This window comes from Staurois parvus, unplaced genomic scaffold, assembly GCF_062004578.1.
Source record: "Staurois parvus isolate SC_StPar_1 unplaced genomic scaffold, SC_StPar_1.0 ptg000061l, whole genome shotgun sequence".
Taxonomy (NCBI): domain Eukaryota; kingdom Metazoa; phylum Chordata; class Amphibia; order Anura; family Ranidae; genus Staurois; species Staurois parvus.
In genome coordinates this window covers 3,530,787-3,554,144 of record NW_028317857.1, presented here as the reverse complement: position 1 = coordinate 3,554,144, position 23,358 = coordinate 3,530,787, and positions in this window count along the sequence as shown.

The following is a 23,358-nucleotide window of genomic DNA, read 5'->3' as shown; positions in this document are numbered from 1 at the left end:
TTGCATCTGAAGACCACAAGATGGCTAGCACACTAGGCTTACTGGAGCAGTTTGTAATATCCTTAGCTGAGGACCATAGATAAACTGCAGCTCGGATGATTGGGCTCTACTTACAGTATGAATCCCAATAGAAACAAGGGTATGGGCTCGATCCAGGAGAGGGAGTAGTCCAGCAGTCAGTCAGGAAGGTTTCAAGGCTTAGCAGCCCACTGAATCACATGGTCCCCCTTCTTCCAGGGCAGTGTTTCTCAACTCCAGTCCTCATGGACCCCCAACAGGTCATGTTTTCAGGATTTCCCTCAGATGAAACAGCTGTGGTAATTACTAAGGCAGTGAAACTGATCAAATCACCTGTGAAAAATAATGGAAATCCTGAAAACATGACCTGTTGGGGGTCCATGAGGACTGGAGTTGAGAAACACTGTTCCAGGGGAAGAACAGATCCCTCTGGGCTATTACCTGCCTCCCACCCACCGTCTGGGCACACCTCCCCAGGGATTGGCTGGAGCCCTGAGATCTGGAAAGTTCTCAATATGTTTAGGGGAAATCAATCAAATGCCCAGACTGTGGAGCCTGAACAGACATAAAAGCAGATCAGAACTCCTCTGGCTACAGAGCAAGCCACACTGCAGTACATTTACCGAGCATCCTTAGCCTAGGAGGGTGCATTGAACCAAGTGGCCCTGTGTGGCTCTAGGGTAGGGAGGGGAACTGAAGAACACCTGACATCTGTACTGGTGACTACTCTGATCTATACTGGTCACCAACTCTTTTCCCCCAGCCTTGTGTGTCACAGAAGTAGCACAGCTCCCTGTACACTGTATGTCCCAATGTGGTGGTGATTCTGGAAAGGGCCCCACTCCTGCTGCTATATATCATAGACCTGGCTGATGGCTCGTGACCACCAGCACCATAGCTACCAATTACACCATGTGGCTGGGCCACACTGGGTCATATGCTTCCATGGTGTAGGTGGCTTGGCTGCCACTGCCCACACCATGGAAACACATGGTGCTGTGTGGACCGGCCAGATGCATTCTAACAACCAATGATGCTTTATCGCAGTGTGACAAATCCAGCTACCACTTCCATAATTACATGCATGTGACAGCCAGGTCAGGGAACAGAGCTATATTTATAAAAACTCATAGAAATGGGAACACATCCAGGGACACTTTTAATCTGGGAGAAGCCTATCTTCAGAGAGAAAACTGGGGATATCTGGTCAGTCTATCTTTGTGATGTCTTATATGCTTAAGCAGGCCATAGATGATATGATTTTCTTTCCATGGGTGGAAGGAAAGAAAATTGCTCAATTTCTATATCAACACAGTTGGTGTTGATGGGGGCATGCCTCCTGTGGAGCTATTGGGTTCTTCCAACAGGGAGCCTTCCCTTCCGGCTGAACACAATGATCACTGCTAGCGACTATAGCCGGTGGCAGTAATTGCATACAAAAAATCCAACAGGCTGGTTGTACTGAAGTTGTTTGATAGATCTACTTCAGTTACATAGTTAGTCTGGTTACAAAAAGGCACAAATCCATCTAGTTCAACCAATAAAATGGAAAAAAAAATGTATACAAACCTATATACACAATCCTATACCCACAGTTGATCCAGAGGACAAAGACAAAAAGACCCCTAGCAAAGCATGATCCAATTTGCTCCTGTAGGGGAAACAATTCCTTCCTGATCCCCCAAGAGGCAATCGGATATTCCCTGGATCAACTTTACCTTAAAATGTTAGTATCCAGTTATAGTATGTGCATTTAGGAAAGAATCCAGGCCTTTTTGAAAGCAATCTACTGAACTGGCCAGAACCAGCTATTGAGGGAGTCTATTCCACATTTTCACAGCTCTTACTGTGAATAAACCTTTTCGTATTTGGAGATTCAATCTCTTTTCCTGCAGACGTAAAGAGTGCTTCCTTGTCTTCTGTGATGGCCCATGGTGAATAACTCTACACCGAGTTCACTATATGAACCACTGATGTATTTATACATGTTGATCATATCCCCCTTAATCTCCTCTTCTCAAGAGAGAATAAATTCAGTTGCTCTAATCTTTCCTCATAGCTGAGCTCCTCCATGCCTCTTATCAGTTTGGTTGCCCTTCCCTGTACTTTCTCAAGTTCCCCAATGTTCTTTTTGTGAATTGGTGCCCAAACCTGAACTGCATATTCTAGATGATGTCTTACTAATGATTTGTACAGGGGTAATATGATATCTCTCTCTCTGGAGTCTATACCTCTTTTAATACAAGAGAGGATTTTGCTCGCTTTAGAAACCGCAGCTTAACATTGCATGCCTATTATTAAGCTTGTGATTTACCAGAACCCCCAGATCCTTCTCCACCATTGATTCCCCCAGTTGTACCCCCCTAGTATGTATGATGCATGTATATTCTTAGCCCCCAAGTGCATATCTTTACATTTATCAACATTAAACTTCATTTGCCACATAGTTGCCCAATTAAACAGTGCATTGAGGTCGGCTTGTATGTTGGGAGACATCCTGTAAGGACGTTATTCCACTGCACAGCTTGGTGTCATCTGCAAAGACTGAAATGGTACTTTTAGTCCCAAACACTATATTGTTTATAAATATATTGAAAAGTACAACTAGCTTGCCCATAGATGGATCGAATCTCGGCCAATCCCTGCTGAACTGGCCAAGATTTGATCCATCTAACTTCCGTTGTTATGACATTACATATAGAGTTTTGTAGCTAGCTGAGACTCTCAGTGTTTCAGTGCAATTATTCTGTCTCTGTCTTCAGAGCTGTTGTGATAACATAACAGCCCCCACAAGAAATGCATTGTTTCCATGAAGGTAGATTTACTAAAGAGATACTAAATAATCACTTAGCATAGCAAAGGTGTACTTAGGTTAAAGCCTGGTACACACGGGCCGACGTTCGGCCCATGTGTACAGCAGCCTATTTGACAGAAGACGGCATCTGATGAGCATCCAATCGGCATCTGAAAAATGTTATGTTCTGGTGTGGGGGGGGGGGGGGGCACAATGGCTCAGTGGTGAGATCGCTGTACTCACATCGCATAGTTAGTTCAGTGAGCTCCTCCAATTTTTTCAATCAGCCTGCTGGGTTGAAGGAAAAAAAATGCCTATTTGTATGTATAGGTGTGTGTGTGTAGAATTTTTTTTTTTTTTGGTCATTACTGTGTGTGTTAAAGTGTTACTAAACCCCGGACCCTGCATTCACTATATCTAGTCTCCCACGGTACACAAAACATGGAAGTGCAATTGTTTTAGTAAATATAAACTGCTAAATACCTTTTCTCATCAGCAGTTAGAGCAATCTTATGACTTCTATCAGTGTCCAGCCGAGCACTGGTTAAAGCTTGTTGGAGGAGTTTTCATTTAGCTCTAGGAGGATTCAGAGCCCTTGACCTCTGTCTGGACAGTGCTGATTAGCCCTGTGCTGATCACATGCACTCTCCCAAGAAAAAGAAAAATCTCTCTAGCAATACACACCAAACTGAGCATGTGAAGAGTGTCTCTACACGATATGTCTTATCAATAGATAAGAGGGGGACACTGGAAGAAGGGGAGATCAGAAAAGACAGGATCAAACAGCGTTTTCACATAATGCAGAAGATTAACCCTTACGTTCCACAGTCAGTATAACAAGAATGCTTTACTGCATATACAGACTGATTTTACTGTTGTGGGTTTAGTAACACTTAAAGGAATAAAGTTAAGCTATACTGAAATTGGAAAAATGGGATTTTACCTCGCACAAGAAAGGATGAGTAAAGTGAACATTACCTTGAGTACATCAACCCCAATGATTTGGCTAACTCATAGACTTGCATTGTGAAATGCACAACCGTTGTATAACATTGTAAAGCAGGAAGCAGAGCCTGGGGATGTAATGCATATATATGGATGCCTTAAGTATATAAGCACAGATTATGCACAGAATTTTTTTTTTGTTAAACCATTAGCACATATGAAGAACATTTACATAAAATTGATCAATTTACATGTTTATCTACAAAAAAAAACAGACTATGCATTCAATTTAAAGATTCATGAGTTTTATCCCTCTGGCCTGAGCATTTTAATAGTATTCCAGAGCAACCCCTACCCCTGCTTTACTTTTTTCTCTTCCTTCTGCCGCTAGTCATTGTGTTACCTCCTATAGCTGGAGCACATGCAGAGACAGCGGAGAGACACAGCATTATCAGTGAGCTGCAGAAAAGAACCTCAGGCAGACAGTTTAAATTAGCACCATGCAGATGTATTCCACTGACTATGTATACAGTATTCAGAAGGTTGGAAAAAAAAGTGCCTTTTGAATACCAACAGTGATATAATATGGGTGAATTGTACCCTATTCCTTCTTCTCAGAGGGATGTCTGGAGCACTAATTGAATTCTCTTCTTGTGGTTGCCTTAAATCAGACTTACATAGGAGCTAGTAGACTATAGTTGCGGTCCACCAATGAGTCTAGTTCCATCCTCATAGTATGAACTTGCATTGATCTATATGTTTGGAGCAGCCATTCTCAAATAGGATTCTCTGGAATACTAGGGTTCCTCCAAAAGTGGCTAGGGATTCCTTGAGCTGTGGCTGATTTAACTCTCATCTAATGGTGTCTGCATGGCCCGGGGCCAATACCACTTGGCAAAGCCAGTAGCATGACCAGTTATCTTTTTAGCTGTCTGTAGAGTGCACTGGTTGCATTCTTCCTACTGACTACCTGATTGGAAATTTCAAATTACATATTTCCTTAACAATATTGGCCTCACAAATGTGTAAGAATGCTTCCAAGCCTTGGTTAAAGGGCTATATGAGGACATGGTCTGATTACCTTAAATAACAAAGGAATGTGACTATATGGACAAACCAGCCCACTCTCCTTTCAGGAATGTGCCACTTTCCTTAGAAGGTCATCATGTTGTTGTTTACAAGGGGGGTGGATTGTCGATTGCTTACACACAAGTCCAGTATATAACACACAGCTAGAATGGAAATATTTGTCTTGATCAGAACAGACGCATACTTAATGCAAGCTCTGGGTCATCAGCCACGCCATATAATGGAGGGACCCATGGTGAAAACAGCAAGTATTATTGTTATATTTTCTTTATCTGTCATTACTTGTAATAAATGTTATAATTATAAGTATTTGTTGTGATCTCTCCTTGCACATATCGAATACGACCCCAAAGACGTAGCGAAACACTACAAACGTAAGGAACATCTTTCCCACTGATCCCCAGTAAATTGGTTTTGGTAAGGGTTCCAAGAGAAACCAAACAAAAAAACCCATTCCTCCATCCATGCAAAACAGATTCCTCCATCCATGCTAAACAGTTTGGATGGAGAAATCTATCACTGCTTGGATCCAGGCACTGTTCAGACCACAATCTTCCACCTGGATGTTGGGCAAAAGGGTGCAGACAGGGCCACCCTTGAAGCAAATTTCAACCAGTTCATCAGGAACTGGATGAAATTCCCAACATGTATGGCCAGCTGATCACTGTGGAGTTTTGTAACTTTTTATTTTTTGTTTCTCTGTCTGGTTAATACAGTTAATTTATATTTGTTTAGTATATATTTTGTCATTAATATTGGTTCTGGTGGCATCTTATGGCACTTATTTTTACAAATTAAAAGAAATTTAGCAGTTTCATATTTTGTTGATTTAATATTTTCTACTGTTTTTTAAATTTTATTTTTTTGAGGGGGGGGAGGAGCACCAGTATCTGGTCTTGCCTAGGGCACAAAATAGTCTAGCACCGGCCCTGGGCTGGAAATACCTTTTAATGCAGCGTTGACCACATAAAGCGTTGGAAAAATATACAGCAGGCATCATATTCACAAACCAATAGAGAGAGGTGAGTGAATAGCTTAAAACAGTTACACTACAAAAGACACCTTGTAAGGTGCTTGGGTAAGCCAAGGATCCCACACAGGTTGGTACTTGGGATCAGAGTCATGAATAAGGTGGTAAACCCCTTCCATAAGCTGAATATTGGTGACCCTAATGATTACTTGTTTGAAGGGAATATTCAATGAATCACAGTTACACACAATAGTCTATTGCACCGCCCCCGGGGTAGACTAGATCAGTTTATGAAATACATTTGGAGTGGAAGGTTGAGGGAGGAACAATGAGTAATGGGCTAAAGAACCATTCAGCGTAACACTGATTAACTGAGGAATAAGATCTCATACCCTACCCCAAAGGACCAAAACCAAGGGGCAACTCCATCAACTATCATGGCCCAGATATTTATGAACTGTTTTCCGGACAGCCAATTAATAGGAAATCTTTTTGATATTAATAAACATCAACTGCCATTGTTGTGTGAACATAGGTGTCCTAAGATCTTGGTCCCAAGCAAACATGTAGGATGTAAGTGGGTCAAATTAAAGTAGTTACAAAACAGGGAGAATGAACCCTTAACCTCTGAAGGGGTCCAAAAACAAATGCTTAAAGTGTTAGTTCACCTTTACAGAAAAAAAATTAAAAGATGGACTAACATAGTACAACTGTTCCACTCCTCAGTCCCTGCTGTACTTACCTCCATGGGTGTTGAGCTGTCAGTGCCCATGCTGCCAATGCAGTGATCCAGGTATTTGAAACCCACGCCCTTCTCCCTCTTCTCTGTGCAGGACTTCCGAAACATATCAGAGCAATTCTGATTGGTCAGCGCTTGCACCGAGTATCGCTCTGATCGGTTCCAAACGTGCTGCAGAGAGAAGATGGAGAAGAGATGGGATTTCAAATCCCTTGACCATTGCACCAGCTGTGTGGGCACTGACAACTCAACACCAATGGAGGTAAGTTCAGCAGGTACCTGAGGAAAGGGGGTGTTAGTTTACCTTTTCTGTTTTTCTGAAAAGGTGAACAAACCCTTTAGGTTGACGGTAGCAGAACCTTCCAGAATCTGGTATACACTTGATTAATTAAAGAAGGTAAATTAAATAAATTTACTGGCCATCCAGGAATCTTTAGCGTAAACAATTTGCTATATTTTTTTACTTCCACAGGTTATAAAAACATAAGCAATGCTGGAAGGAACCAGTATTATAAAGATAACATATTCCACATATACATTATTTATACACTGTATTTATGTAAGTATGTGTAGTATTTAAAATCTGTTTAAAATGCACGCGGTATGTTAAATGCTAGTTCATCAATGAATAAACATTTAAAAGATATATTGCTTTTTTATGCACTTTTGTTTTACTACATCAAGTAAACAAATAACATGCCATATTCTATATTAAATTACCGGTACATCGCCCAAGACTCATAATTTATAAAAATGGATTCTAGAATGTTACACAACATACAGTAATTACTGTTGTTAATATACTGTAAATGGACAACATACACATAAAAACATCTGCATAATCTCAACCTACGTAGAGAGAATTATAGTTTAAAAACACTGCATGTTCTGTATTTTGACAGTCCTGTAATATATTATCTCTGAAAAGATATTAAACATGCAACTACACATATTGTCCAACTGGTCTCCCAGAATGTCCTATAGATAGAGCTCTTCCTGTGGGATTTCAATGCTGTTCCACAATAATCATTTCCTTATGATGATGTGGTTTCTGTGAATTTACGGTAAAAGGAAACAATGATGGTTTTTGTATTAATTCCATTTTTTTACCCCCTGCCCCCCCATACATGAGGATCCCAAATCTGGAAAAAGAATGGCGGGGAAAAATTTGGGATCTTCATCTTTCCCAGGATCTTGCAGGAAGGCTCTAATATTCCCATTGTAATGGCACTGTGGGCAGAAGCTAAGGAGTCACCCTAGGTTCACACCTAAGCGTTTTCCACAGTGTTTTGCGTTTTGCAGAAATGTCCTACAGTCCATCTAACATGATGTCCTGTGGGACACGTTCACATCTCCACATTTTCACCTGATGCGTTTTTTGGAACGGGTCTTGGACGTCTTTGAATGCAAAAAGTTGCGTTTTTAGTTCTATAGACTTCAGTGGAAACACTGCGGAAAAGTGTGTTTTTGCTGCATTTTTTATACATTTTTGCCGCGCTTTGATACATTTTTGATGCGTTTTGCATTTTAAATCTGCCTAGCAACAACAAAAAAAGAAAAAAATTGCAAAACGTATAAAAAATGCATCAAAAACACTGCAAAACCACATCACAAACACGGCAAAAATGCAACGCAAAACGCAATGCAGAAACGAGTCAAACGCAAACTGCATAGTTGTGAACCTAGCGTAAGGTAAAGTATATTGTTTTACAGGGGTTGGACAAAAAAAGAAACACTACATGATTTGCAGGTGTAAAAGGGATGACATGGAAATGTTGTAATATTCTTTTGCTTTGGCTGTGTGATGAGACACCTAGCTAACAGGTGGGAAGCCTCACTTCCATCATACACTGCGTGCGCTGCTAGTAATACGGAGTCATGTGAGAGCTTACTGAGCTTCAAAGAGGGCAAATTGTTGTTGCCGCTTAGCTGGTGCCTCTGTGACTGAAGTTTCCAGTTTATTTGCCGTGTTGTGAGGTACGGTACCAAAGGTTATAATGGAATATACAGTTTTCAGGAAAAGGTCATCTGATAAGCATAAGTGCGGTCAACATGGTCAACTGACTGAAAGAGACAAAAGGACATTGCGCAGAATTGTGGCCCGGAATAAGAAAACAACTGCTGCAAAAGTGACTGCAGAGCTCAATCTCAGTCCCCCGAAGATTGCAGTCACTTTTGTAGTAGTTGTTTTCTTATTCCGGGCCACAATCCTGCACAATATCCTTTTGTCTCTGTCAGTCATTTGACCATGTCGGGTGCCTATGCTTATCAGACAATGTTTTTCGGAAACTGTATATGCTGTCATAACCTTTGATACTTTACCTCATGACACGGCATATAAATAGGCAACTTCAGTCACAGAGGCACCAGTTTAGCGACACCAACAATTTGCCCTCTTTGAAGCTCAGTATGCTCTGACATGACTCCATATTACTAGCAGCGCACACAGCGAATGACAAAAGTGAGTCTTCCAACCTGTTAGTTTGGTGTCTCATCACACAGCGGAAGCAAAAGAATGTTACAACACTTCCGCTTTCAACTCAAAACATGTCATCACCTTCACACCTGCAAATCATGTAGTGTTTCTATTTTTTTGTCTAACCCTGTATTTTCTGCCAATGAGTGAAATTAATTTTCAATATTGCAATTTTGCATGGGCGGGTGAGGGTCTAAAGACAGATGACAGGGCACAGAAGACACTGTCTGTGACAGGCGCGGCGTCAGACCCCAGCCCTTCTCACCAACTTGTGATCGAAGGACTAGCCAATCTAAAACCGTGCTGCCACTTGCGTAACAATGCCACTCTCAGCTGCACCCTGCACAGAGATTTTCCAGCTCACTGGACCAGAATCTATGTGCCAGCCGCTTGAGAGCGATTGTTACTGGGTCAGATTAATTACGCAATTAACCCTTCACACTGCCACCACCTCCTTTTTACAGAGAAGGAGGAAACTCACAAATCTTAGCAGTAACACTGTGATGTTTGAATAAGCATCTGTATACACACTGTCACCGCAGACAGATGTATCCAGAGGTTTTAAAACACAAAGTAGCACTCTTCAGAGACAGGGATTCTTAGTTTGCATTAAAGAGCTTTAGAAACAGTTCAACACTTTTCAGAAAATAGGATTCATAACTAAAAAGGTCAAAATGGTGCAATAAAAATATTTACAGAAAAGATGTAACCAATATATATATATATACGTATATAAATAGAGCAATAACACAACAGAGAGATAAAGGAAAAAGTTTAAGAAGGTAGAATACTTGCAGAAGTCCTGGTTTAAGCAGCGTTCAAGTGTCCTGAACAAAAGGGTTTTTTTTCTCCCAAAGTTGGTTCCTGATGTTAAAAAGGAGAATTTCATCATCTTACTCCCCAGGCATGACAGCCTTTTTTCTAGGAACCCAGCAGGGTGTCTCCTTAAAGCAGAGAACCAATCACCTCATTTGGGGAGGGGTGTTTAGGCGGGGACGCAGACTGTGACCAAATCCCTCCCGCGTTTATACCATGGCCAATAACCTTCACTAGGTACATGTAGCAGCCTAGCCACTGGTAGATTAATATGCAGAATGATATCCTGAACGTCCAGACATCAAGAGTCGGTGAGCGATCACTATACAGGTGCGACCCTCCTGAGCTTTATCCAGAGCTTCTGTTACGGATCCGCCAGGTGGCACCTCTGGCAGCCCACTAGGCGGAATCACCCGGAGCGTGGGGTCTAAGTCCCGGTCTGCGTTTTCACCAGGGCCCCTGATGGTGGGGATGGACTTGGAGCAGAACCAGGACCAGGTCACGACCTCCGAGCAATACCACCCGTGGCAGAGGGAGCCTCCGTGGATAGAAGTAGGACAGAGTAGAGTCAGATGTGAGGAGGCCGGCAGGACCTGGCAGGATAAACCGGCGGTTGTCACCGTGGGAAATGGCGTGGTACCGAGACAGTAGGCAGAGAGTGGTCAGGTCGCACGCTGGGTCAGTTACCGGGGTCAGTCCGCAGAATGGTCAAACAAGCCGGGGGTCGGGACAGGAGAAGGCAGCGTAGTCAGGGACAATGCGGGTCAATCACAGGGGAAGGCAACGTAGTCAGATAATCCGGGTCAGGGCAGGAGCAGGCAGAACGTCAAACAATCCGGGTCACAATCACAGGAAACACAGGTATCAGATCAGACCTTGCGGCGATTTGTGACAGTGCAGGGCATCTTTAAATATCGCGCCCTGCACTGCCATTGGCCGCCCAGGACGCCCCCCCGGGCTGTCATTGGTCGCCCGAGGCGCGCCCGCGGCTCCTACTGCGAATGCCCGGCCTCCTGTCAGCCGCGGCCCGCCGGGATCTGGTGCCTGTGTCCCGGCGTGAGCCGCCGCTATTGCGCATGCGCCGGGGACGGAGCCGCGGCGGACCCTGATATTGGCCCCCCCTACGGGCACCCTCCGGGAGCCCCACTGATTTCTCCACCGCGGGTGGCCACGAAAGAACTCCCGGATGAGCCTGGGAGCGTGAACATTCTGGATGGGTTCCCAAGAGTTTTCCTCAGGACCATAACCCTTCCATTTTATCAAAAACTGCGTCTGGCCTCCCCTTCTACGGCAACTGAGAATCGTTTCTACCTCGTACTCTTCTTGTTCACCTATGGTGACTGCCTCAGGAGGCCTGGATTCCCGATCCGGGAAAGGGTCCGATGCGGCTGGTTTCAGAAGAGACACATGAAACACCGGGTGAATCCTGAAAGACTCCGGCAGTTCGAGTTCGTAAGCCACCTCGTTGATGACTCGCTTGACTTGGAACGGGCCAACAAATTTCGGACCCAATTTCCTTGATGGACACTGCATCTTCAAGTTGGCAGTGGCCAGCCAAACCCGGTCTCCAGGTTGAAGCGCCAGTTCCCCCCTTCTCCTCCTGTCAAATGTCTTCTTGCTGTCCTCCTGGGCTTTCGTGATGGCCTCCTGAACTGTTTTGTTATTGGTCGAAAGGAAATTTAGGATGTCTTGAGATGCTGGTACTGAGCTCTCTGGCATGAGATCGGGAAGAAATGTTGGATGGTAACCGTAATTGGTGAAGAACGGGGATTGCCCCGTAGTGGAGTGGTTCGAGTTGTTGTAGGCAAACTCCGCTGATGGTAACAGCGTCAACCAGTCGTCCTGTAGGTAGGACGTGTAGCATCGGAGGTATTGCTCTAATACTTGGTTGGTCCTCTCTGTTTGCCCATTGGTCTGGGGATGGTAAGCGGACGAGAGTGACAACTTGATTCCCAATGCTTCGCACAAAGCCTTCCAAAACCTTGAAGTGAACTGGGCTCCCCGATCTGATACTATATCCTCGGGAACTCCATGTAGTCTAACTATTTCCTTGATAAATATTCGTGCAGTTTCCGGCGCGGATGGTGTCTTTTCCAGGGGTACGAAATGGGCCATCTTAGAGAAGCGATCGACAATCACAAATATGGCAGTGTGGCCTTGAGATGGTGGGAGTTCGACAATAAAGTCCATGGCTATCATTTGCCAGGCCCTCTTTGGAATTGGCAACGGGCGCAACAATCCCCAGGCCTTGCTTCTGGAGGGTTTATTCCTCTGGCAGGTAGGACAAGTCTGAACGTAGCGCTCGCAGTCCTTGACCATGTTTGGCCACCAGAATGAGCGCTGCAGAAGTTCCAGGGTCTTCGTAACTCCGAAATGGCCCGCCATTGGATGGTCGTGGCAGTGGCCCAGGACCATGGTTTGGACTCCTTCGGGTACTACGATCCGACCCTCCTTCCACAATAACCCTTCACGGTTCAGGAGAGGCGTCCCAGGTGGCGCTGGTAGTCCCACGGAAGCGTCAAGAAGTTTGGAGCGGAGTTCCGTCTGTAGGACGAGGAAGTTTCCGGATGGTAGGATCGTGTCAGGTCTTGGTGTATCGTCGGGGTCCTCAAACATGCGGGACAGCGCGTCCGGCTTAGTGTTCTTAGAGCCAGGTCGATAAGTTATGTGGAAGGTAAACCGGGAAAAGAAAAGAGCCCATCTCGCCTGGCGTGGCTTCAGTCGTCTGGCTGTCCTCAAATACTCCAGGTTTTTGTGATCGGTATATATCAGGATGGGGTGTGTAGCTCCTTCCAGCAAGTACCGCCATTCTTCCAGGGCGGTCTTTATGGCCAGGAGCTCCCGATCTCCGATGTCGTAGTTTCGCTCGGCAGGTGTCAATTTCCTGGAGAAGAACGCTACAGGATGTAGCAGCTCCTTGGTGCCGTTCCTTTGAGACAGGACCGCTCCTACCGCGTTTTCTGAGGCGTCCACTTCCAACACGTATGGGAAAGAAGAATCGGGATGACTGAGTATCGGAGCAGAGGTAAAAAGTTTCTTGAGAACTTCAAAAGCAGTTTGTGCTTCGGTAGACCACTTAAAGCGGATCCCCTGTTTAGTCAGTTGCGTGATTGGGGAGACCAGCCCGGAGAAGTTCTTGATAAATTTTCGATAAAAGTTTGCAAAACCGATAAAACGCTGCACGCCCTTCTTATCGGTGGGTATCGGCCAATCCAGGATTGCCGAGACTTTCCGGGGGTCCATCGCGACCCCCGCGGGGGAGAGAACCAATCCCAGGAATGTGATCTTATGCTGTTCAAAACAGCATTTGTCTGCTTTGGCGTATAGCCTGTGTTGGCGCAAACGTTCCAACACCCGCATCACGTGATTTCGATGAGCCTCCAGAGAGGGCGAGAAGATTAAGATGTCGTCCAAATAGACAACCATGAAGATATCAAGGAAATCACGAAACACGTCGTTTATAAAATGTTGGAAGGTGGCCGGAGCATTACAGAGCCCGAACGGCATGACCAGGTATTCAAAGTGTCCGTAACGCGTATGGAAGGCCGTCTTCCATTCATCACCTTCCCTGATACGAACTAGATTGTAGGCCCCCCGTAAGTCTAGCTTAGTAAAAACCATTGCGGACCTTAACCTCTGGAGGAGCTCGGGAACCAGGGGGTAACGGGTAGCGGTTTTTCACCGTGATCCTATTCAGGTCGCGGTAGTCTATACAGGGCCGCAGTGTCTTGTCCTTCTTCTCTACAAAGAATAGCCCGGCCCCGGCTGGGGACGTGGAAGGGCGAATAAACCCCTTCTGAAGGTTTTCGTCTATGTATTCCCTCAAAACTCCTGACTCAAGCTCCGATAAAGGGAAAATACGGCCGAACGAAATTTCAGATCCGGGCAGGAGGTCTATGGGACAGTCGTAAGATCGGTGTGGGGGAAGTGTGTCTGCCCCTTGCTTACTAAACACGTCCAGAAAGTCGTGGTAGGCCGGGGGAATAACCTGGGACAGATCTGTATCCCCATCCATGCATAGGAGTAATTGGGGGACCACGAGCCCTGAGACGTGGCAACTTTTCAGACAGTATGTGGACCGAAACTGCACAGTTCCCTTCTCCCAGTCAATCTGGGGGTTATGGGCTCGCAGCCAAGGAAGCCCCAGAATGACCAGGAAAAGGGGGGACGCGATGGCGTCCAGACGGAGGAATTCCTGGTGATGATCAGCCATTGAGGCGATTTTAAGCTAGACCCATCCGCCAGGAAGATGTTCAGCCCCCTTTCCTTGGTCTGGAGTGGGATACCTTGCTGGTGAGCAAACGTGAGATCAATAAAGCAGCTACATGCCCCCGAATCTATGATAGCTGTCACCGTCAAGGTTCTTCCTGGGAGCTGTAAAGACACCGGTATTGCCAGATAACTTGACTGATCACCCCTTTCTGCAGATAACGGGAAAAAACTAGAAGTGGACTTACATTTTTTCGTAGGACAGGAGCGCACCCGGTGGCCAGCTTCTCCGCAGTACAGACAGAGGTTCTGTGATAGTCTCCTCTGACGTTCTTCGGCCGATAATGTGGACCGAGCCAGTCCCAGTTGCATGGGTTCGGAGGTGTCCTCAGGTTCCGAGCTCCGGGTAGTGCTTCCTGTGGGTGGGAATAATCCCCTTGATGGTACCCAAGCCGCCCTTTGACCCTGGTTGCTTCGTTCAAGCCGGCATTCTCTCAGTCTGCGGTCAATTTGTATGGCCAGCTCGATTAGCTTCTCTAGGGAGTCAGGTAGGCCTACCCGTGCTAACTCGTCTTTGAGTGACTCAGATAGCCCGATGCGAAATTGGTGACATAATGCCGCATCGTTCCATCGGGTGTCCCCCATCCAGCGTCTGAATTCAGACGCGTACTCCTCGGCTGCCCGGCGACCCTGCCGCAGAGAGTACAAGGTGGACTCTGCGGAAGCAGCTCGCTGAGGGTCGTCATATAGTATGGCCATGGCTCTAAAAAATTCAGTCACGGAATCAAGATGGGGGTCGTGATTCTCCATCAGGCGATGAGCCCAATCCTGTGGCTCATCCTGAAGGAGAGAGACTATAAACCCCACCTTGACGGTCTCGGTGGTGAACGTGCGGGGCTGCAGGTCGAAGAACAGGATGCACGCATTCCGGAAAGCCCTGAAGCGGCTTCGGTCTCCACGGAAGCGTTCTGGTAAGGGAACGCGGGGTTCAAGAGTAGGGGGTGCAGGAAGCTGACAGGAACATAATGTTGTACAGGAAGCTGACAGCTTCCTGTACAACCTGGAAGGAAACAGCAAAAAAGTTCTAAACTGTACTAGAAACACAGGTGAGGGTAGCACCCAGGAAAAGCAAAAAAAGATCAGATAGTAAGAAGCACTTTGAAGATCTGAGATGATAGGACTTATTCTCCAAAAATAATCCATACTCATCTACTACTTACATGAGCACTGCTTACCTAGGTGAGCACAGACAAACCACACATGTGAAAGGGATCAGGAACAGCACTGCAGCAAAGAGGACAAGGGCCTATCTCTCAACCAGTGTCCAAGATAAGCAGTTCGTTTTAACCCCTTGGCTGCCTTCCATCTCCAGATGTGTTATGCTTGATTGCCTGTTACCAGCTTTATTCTGGTGACTGTACATCTGACAGAGGTGGTGGATTCCCCTGTGTGATCAATACCGCACTTGCACTTTGCACCTTTATGTTGCTGTACCTTATGGTTCTACGGACACCTACTTGGCGTTTCATGGATTTATGATTTTACCAACATCACGTTTAATCACGGACATTATTATATTATTATTATCTGTTTATTTTATCTTAATCTTGCGATTTTAGTGCACTTTACATCACGTATCATCACAGACATTACTATAATATTATTCTATTTATGATGTACTTTACTGTTCCGCTTAAACCAGACAGTTTATCAGGCACTTTACTGTCTCTTTCAATCTCTAGAGTTCCCTAGGATGGGTGAGGCTCGGAGAAGTACTGGATGTCAGCATGGGAGGAGGTGACAAGGAAGCTAGAGAGCAGGAGGTTTTGTGAGAAACTGTGCAAAATAAAGCTAATGCAACCACCACATAGTAGGTTGCATTACTATCAACTTTTTGATTTAGGGTTTAAATATGCTCTAAATTGAATGTGGCTGCACAATGTAGTATTTTAGACTCACATCAGGTAGAGACTCTAGAAAGGTCTGGATATTGGCTTCCTCGGCCACCTGTTCAATCTCCTCTTGGATCACCTTTCAGCTGTTGTCACCATATGCAATGTTCTCTGCTATGCTGCAGTCAAACAGCATGGGCTCTTGGGATACAATACCCATTGGTGCCCGCAGCCACTGGATGTTCATATGCTTCACATCAGAACCATCTATGCACTGCAAGAGACACACAATAATATCAGGCAATAACCAACAAAGATACACCATTACTAGAGGTGATATATTTGCCATATTATTGTTTTTATAGGCACCACTGCCTCTCCAACATCTATCTTATAGGCAATATGTTAAGTGCGTTTATACAGAGTTTAAAGTTATTGATGGCACCTTTGTTAAACTTTCCCCCATCTCTAATTCTTCAGTGGTTTAATAATTTATTTTCCATGCCCCAGCTGGTAGAATGGCTCAGGTAGGATGTCTATCTACACCCTTGGCTATAGAATGGAAGACAGTCCCTGCAAGATATCTTCTATTTACAAGCTGAACTCTGACAAATTGGCTGACTGGCAGTGAGTGCAAATAAATGGAAAATGCACTTAGAGTCAAAAACGTACATGCAACATGTAGTCCTGGGGGGAGTAAAAATAACTGAAATAACAAGGAAGAAGGATCGGGGTGCCCTTGTTGTTTTTCCAATCTTCAGCTTCTAAAGCTAGAAAGAGGCAAAGACTTAGGAGAGAGACATAGTTTTGTCCCTTTACAAAGCATTAGTAACATTTCATCTACAATATGAAGTTCGCTTTTGGGGACCAGTTCACAAAGAGGATGACAAGGAACTGGGAAAAGACAATTACACGATTGAGGGGCATGGAGGACCTCAGTTCGGAGAAAAGGTTAGCTAAATTAAATGTATTTTCAGAACACTTCAGAAGAGGCAATTAAAAGGGCTTTATGATCATTCATATAAATGGGCCATAAGGAATATTTAGTTGAAAGTTCTTCACTTTGAAATCAACTCAAAAGGAATGACAGCATTCTCTTTTGACTTGAAAATAAAAGGTGCAACTTTGCATATAGAAAAGGTTCCATACCAGGGTTTCTCAACTATGGTTCCATGGAATTCTAGGGTTCCTTCAGAGGTTGCTAAGGCTTCCCTGAGCAATGTATGCCTCTCAAATAAGTTCCCACTGACACCAATGATCTTTTCAGAACTTGACTGTATTAGAAAGGACTGGGACTGTTCTGTTAGTCGATCCTGCTCAGATGCTCACACACTGTAGTTAACAGGAGACATTTTATTAGGTGGTTCTAGCTGCCATTATACATGTGTCTGCCCTAGAACTACAACCAAAGAGAGGCAATAACACAGTTGTACCAGTATCTAAGTAGTGAGACCCCTAGAGGCCATACACAGCATATAACATATTGCTACATCCTTTCTCTTTTAAATAAAAGAACAATGAAATATAACAAACACAAAATGGTGAAGTAGAACATAGCTATAAATTAGATATAATCCTTGAGGTGAGCCGGCTTTCTGATTGTTCTGCCAGCTCGCGTAACATATGAGGTTTCTTCACAGAAATCTTGGTGTTCTTCTGATTCTGGCAGTCTATTTTCTGGGACTGTCTTTCTCTGCCTAGAGACCTCCCTATGCTCCTCAGCAGTCCCTGTTTCTTTGTTGCTGGTATTCATAGTCTCATCGCTTTGAGTGTCCATATACTGTTCCCAGGGCCCTGTATCATCTCCTTCTTGTGTTTTTCTCAGATGTCTCCGATTTCTCCTCCATCTTCTTCCTTCCTCTGTTATAATTTCATAGGACCGTGGTCCCAATTTCTGTACAACCTTCGCTTTTTTCCAGTGTTTGTCATATTTCCCTATTGGCTGAATCCGTATATTGTCATTGCTCTGGAGAACAGGCAGATCTTTTGCAGATTTATTATAATAGAAAGCTTGCTTTATCTTGATTCTTCGTTAGTTTGGCTTTAACATTGCCCACAAGCTTTGGCTTTAGTAGTTGACCTGCAGTTTGTAGGAGAGTCCTTGTACGTCTACTCATAAGCCGCTGTGCTGGACTGGTGTCTAGGCCTTGTGTGGGTGTGTTTCTGTGGTCCAGTATAGACAGGTATATCTCTGTACCTGCCTGTTTTGCCTTTTGCATGAGTCTTTTGGCTGTTTTTACTGCTGACTCGGCTTTACCATTACTCTGCGGATATCCAGGAGATGATGTCTGGTGCTCAAATTCCCACCTCTCCCTGAATTTTTTGAATTCTTCCGATGTAAATTGAGCGGCGTTGTCAGAGAACACAATATCCGGAATGCCATATCTGGCAAAATGGGCCTTGAGTTTTTTAATTACTGTTTTGGCCCTTGTGTCCTGTAAGTAGTCTATCTCCCAGAAGTTGGAAAAATAGTCCACAGTTACCAGATATTCCTTGTCGTTCCACGTGAACAGATCTGTTCCTACTTTTGACCATGGTCTGTTTGGAATTGTATGTGGTTGCAATGTCTCTTTCGGTTGCTTATCATTGCACGATGCACATATTTCACACTGTGCTATAAAGTTTTTTATGTGGTCATTCATTCTAGGCCAATAAACATATTCTCGTGCACGACGTAGACATCCTTCTACACCTAAGTGAGTCGAGTGAAATCTTTCTATAATGTCTCTTCTAAGTGATTGTGGTATGACAGCTCTTTCTCCTTTAAAGATGATTCCATGCTGCACAGAGAGTTCATCTCTTATGTGAAAAAATGGAGAAACCTCCATTGGAGCATGCTGCTTGTGTTTTGGCCATCCCTTCAAGATGACAGTCGATAGGATCTGTAGAGTTTTATCTTCCGCTGTGCAGGTCTGTATTTGTTTCAGTCTGTCTTTTGAGACAGACAGATATTCACACATATTGATGCTTTCAATGTCTTTTTCTTCTTTATTTGTGATGGGTAAGTAAGCTCTGCTTAGGGCATCTGCAATCAGTAAATCCTTCCCTGGACAGTAACAAATGTTAAAATCATATTTATGAAGCCTTAACAGCATACGCTGCAGTCTTTTTGGGGCATTCAGTAGTGGCTTCTTTGTAATACTTTCTAAAGGCTTGTGATCTGAATGCACCACCACTTGTCGACCGTAGGTGTACTGGTGAAATTTCTCTAACCCAAATACTACCGCTAGTAGTTCCTTCTCGATTTGAGCATATCCTTGCTCTGTTAGAGTTAACACTCTGCTTGCATATGTGATTGGCTGTTTATCCTGCATTAGTGTGGCTCCAAGGCCGGTTTCTGAGGCATCACATTGTACTACCACTGCTTGATCTGGATCAAAATATTTTAGCGTTGCTGCGTCTGCAATAGCATTTTTCACTGACTGAAAAGCAGTTTCATGGCTTGCTGTCCATTCCCAGAGTACGTCTTTGTGAGTTAGCTGTCTCAGTGGCTCACACATGTCTGATAAATGCTTGCAAAATTTGGAAAGATAATTCACCATGCCCAGGAATCGTTGTACTCCACGTATATCTGTAGGTGTCGGCATGTCCTGTATCGCCCTTACCTTCTCTGGATCGACTTTAACACCATTTGAGGTAAGAAGATGTCCAATATATGGTACTTCTGTCATTTTTAGTTTGAATTTTTCCAGGTTCAGTTTGATTTGTTTTTTTCTACATCTGTCTAAGAATTGTATCATCTTTTTATCGTGATCCTTTGTTGCGGATTCTAGATCATCACCTTCCCCAACTATTAGTATATCGTCTGCTATTATTTTTACTCCAGACAGTCCTTCCAAAGCTTGCATCAATTTTTGTTGGAACACTTCTGGAGCTGGGCTTACTCCCATTGGCATTCTAAGCCACTTATAGCGTCCAAATGGGGAAGAAAATGCTGTTAATAAACTTGATTCTTTATCCAGTTCCACGTGCCAGAACCCATTTTTCACATCACATACCGAAAATATTTTAGCCTTTGATAGATCTGGTAGAATATCTTCTATTGTTGGCATTGGATAGTGATTTCTTTTAAGGGCCTTGTTCAGTGGCTTAGGATCAATGCATATTCTTAACTTGCCTGATGGTTTTTTCACTATCACCAAACTGCTTATCCAGTCTGTGCTTTCCTGTACTGGTGCTATCATACCTCTGCTGTGCAAATCCTGCAGTTCCTCTTTAAGCGGTTGCATTAAGGCTACAGGTACTCTTCTTGTAGGCAGTCTGGTAGGCTGTATTGTGTGATCAATTTCTAGTTTGTATTTACCTTCCAGGCATCCATCACCTTCAAATAAATCAGCATACTCTGTTTTTATGTGGTGAAAATCCAAAATGTATTCTGCCTTTTGTGTAGGATTTTGAGTATTGTCAGAAACTTCCAGAGCCATGATGTTATGGGACTGCACCTTTATTAAATCCATAGCCTGAACTGCTTTAACTCCCAGCAAAGGAATGTGATCGTCCTCCTGCAACACAGTAAACTCCACTCTGTAGCTCTTTCTGTTACGTGGATTTCTTAATTTTAGCTTGCATGTTCCCATGGGTTTCAGAACACTTTGTTGTAGATGACCAGTACCTTATCAGTGGGCTCAATGGGAACCTGTTTGTTAAGCAGAGTAAATGGAATGACATTGCAACTTGCTCCACAATCCAGCTGAAATCTTATGGGCTGTTCATCCACCATAAATATGGCAAAGAGCTGCTTTGCATCATTGGCTACTGGCTGTTTGACTACATTGACGTTCTCTGTTGCAGACTGCAGCTGCAGCCATGTGATGCCCTCTGTGCTGTCCTCGTCTGTGTCCTGGGTCACTGTGTGGACTTGTCTGTACTGTTTGCTGGTTTTGAATCTGCACACAGCTGAAAAGTGGTTCATCTTGCCACAAGTCCTGCAGGACTCCCCATACGCTGGACATTTCTCTTTGTCTCTTTCATGTCTTTTGCCACAGTATTTACACTGGACTGAGCTCACAGGGAGCCTGGACCTTGCTCTGCCTTTCACAGATACTGCATGTACTGAGGCATCACTGGTGCCCTCCATCATCTTCAGCCTGTCTTTAGTCAGCTCTGCAGCCCTGCAGATTTGTATACATTTCTCCAAAGCCAGCTCTTCCTCCCTCAGTAATCTTTCTCTGAGGTGAGAGTCTCTGATGCCACACACTATCCTGTCTCGGATAAGGGAGTCCCTGATGTCCCCAAATACACAGGTTGCAGCCAGTCTCCTCAGCTCTGTCACATATCTGTCCACACTGTCCCCAATCTCCTGATTCCTTGAGAAGAACTTGTATCTCTCCACCGTCTCATTCTTTTTGGGGTCACAGTGCTTATCAAATGCTTGCAGTATGTCTGTCAGTGCCATGCTGTCTGTGAGCAGGGTCTCGGCTAGTTCTCTGCTTTTTTCCCCAATCAAGTAATAAAACAGCTTTACTTCCCTCTGCTCATCTCTGGGTGCAACTGTCAGGTCCACATACAGAGTAAACTCTTCCTTCCAGTGTCTCCATGTCTGTGAGAGATTGGAAGAAGTGACATCCAGTCTCTGAGGGGGTTTCAGGCCACTCTCCATAGTGCAGTCTGATAGGGACTCTGTACTTACAGTTGCTGATTCTCTGTACAGTTCTAGTGTCACACAATCTGTATTTGTAGACAGAAGACTTGCTATTCAGAGGTTCAGTGCCCAGCTGCCACCATGTTCTGTTAGTCGATCCTGCTCAGATGCTCACACACTGTAGTTAACAGGAGACATTTTATTAGGTGGTTCTAGCTGCCATTATACATGTGTCTGCCCTAGAACTACAACCAAAGAGAGGCAATAACACAGTTGTACCAGTATCTAAGTAGTGAGACCCCCTAGAGGCCATACACAGCATATAACATATTGCTACAGGGACAGTGATAATAATGAAGGGGGGGTTAACTACCCTAAAATTGACTGGAGTAATAGCACTGCAGGAACAGATAAAGGATAAATTTATAAACCTATTACAGGACAATTTCAGTTTATCTGACTTGAAAAAAGTGATGTTACGCCTTCCCTTCCATAGATAAATAAATGCATTTCATATCCCATATGTATATGTGAATATTGCACTTTTCAATATAATATAAATTAACATAAATCTAAATAAATATTCAACACCATAACAGTGTAAACTTGATTTTAAAATATCCTTTGTGAATATACATAAACGGTCTCTTAAAATATTATGCTAATCTTGTGACTGCGAAGATGTGTGGTGTTTTCTCCACTTTAAATTATATAGCACCTCCTGTGTTCATTCCACACCATGCAAGTTGTATCCACCACTGTTCACCACTGGGCTCACCTCCAAATGTGGACCTGTCCATTGGCAAGTCATATGTGCCTTTTTCCCTTGTGTAGGATTCTTTTGTTGATTCCCCTTTAAGACTCCTGCTGTTTCTGGGTTTGGAGATCGTACTTCCACTGGTTTATTTTTTTTTATAATTATATCTTTTATTAGATTTTATTTTACACATACAAATTAAAAAAAAAAAAACAACAGCTATAAATCTTTATCACAACATATATATCCACTTTAACCCCCTACCCAGATTTCCCTCCCGAGTTCCAAAAGACAGTCTAGATTGTTCCACATCGAATTTTCCAATTCTTTCCTTTTGATTCTCGGAACCTTGTATCTCAGGACTTTTTCCTGTGCTGCAATATATTTCTTAATTGTACTCATATTTGCGTTCGATTGTGGCGTCTTTACACCTCCTCCCTTATTAGTTCTACTCCTCATGTTCACTTGGGCTTATCCGCGAGAGCTGTATTCGCCACTGGTATATGAAGGAAGAAGAAAAAGGAAAAAAAAGGAGATATCCCTCTAGTCCAGTACAAGGCCCTTCCTCCTAGTTGGTCATTTTCATATGTACAGTTCTGGAATAATTAGCACAGATATGTGATGATATCACCTTCCTTTGAGTACACTTTCTTTGCCCTTCAGAGATCACTCTGCCCGCTCAAACCCTTCTCACAGATGTTAGATCTCTTGTAATAATGACAAAGCAATATCTGTATAAATATTTAGCCGTTGACCCCCGGCAACTCACCATTTCTATCCAAAGTTCTCTGGCTCCTTGTGAGGCGGCCTGGGCGGGAGGTTATGCAGATCGACAAGTCCCGAAACCCTGTACAGGCAGGTGTTTCAGGGTCTTTACTCACAGAATGGAAGTCCAGCAATAATCCCCACCATGGATCTCTCCAGGGCCCATCTTCCACTAGGACTCTGATCCCTGGAGCTCCTGGAGGGATTGGTGACAGAATACCGGAGTGTGTTGTACTAAACCGGGCTTCTCCACCAGGGGTCAATCCACTCAGGCACTCTCTGCCTTTCTTCAACCTGGGTAGCCGAC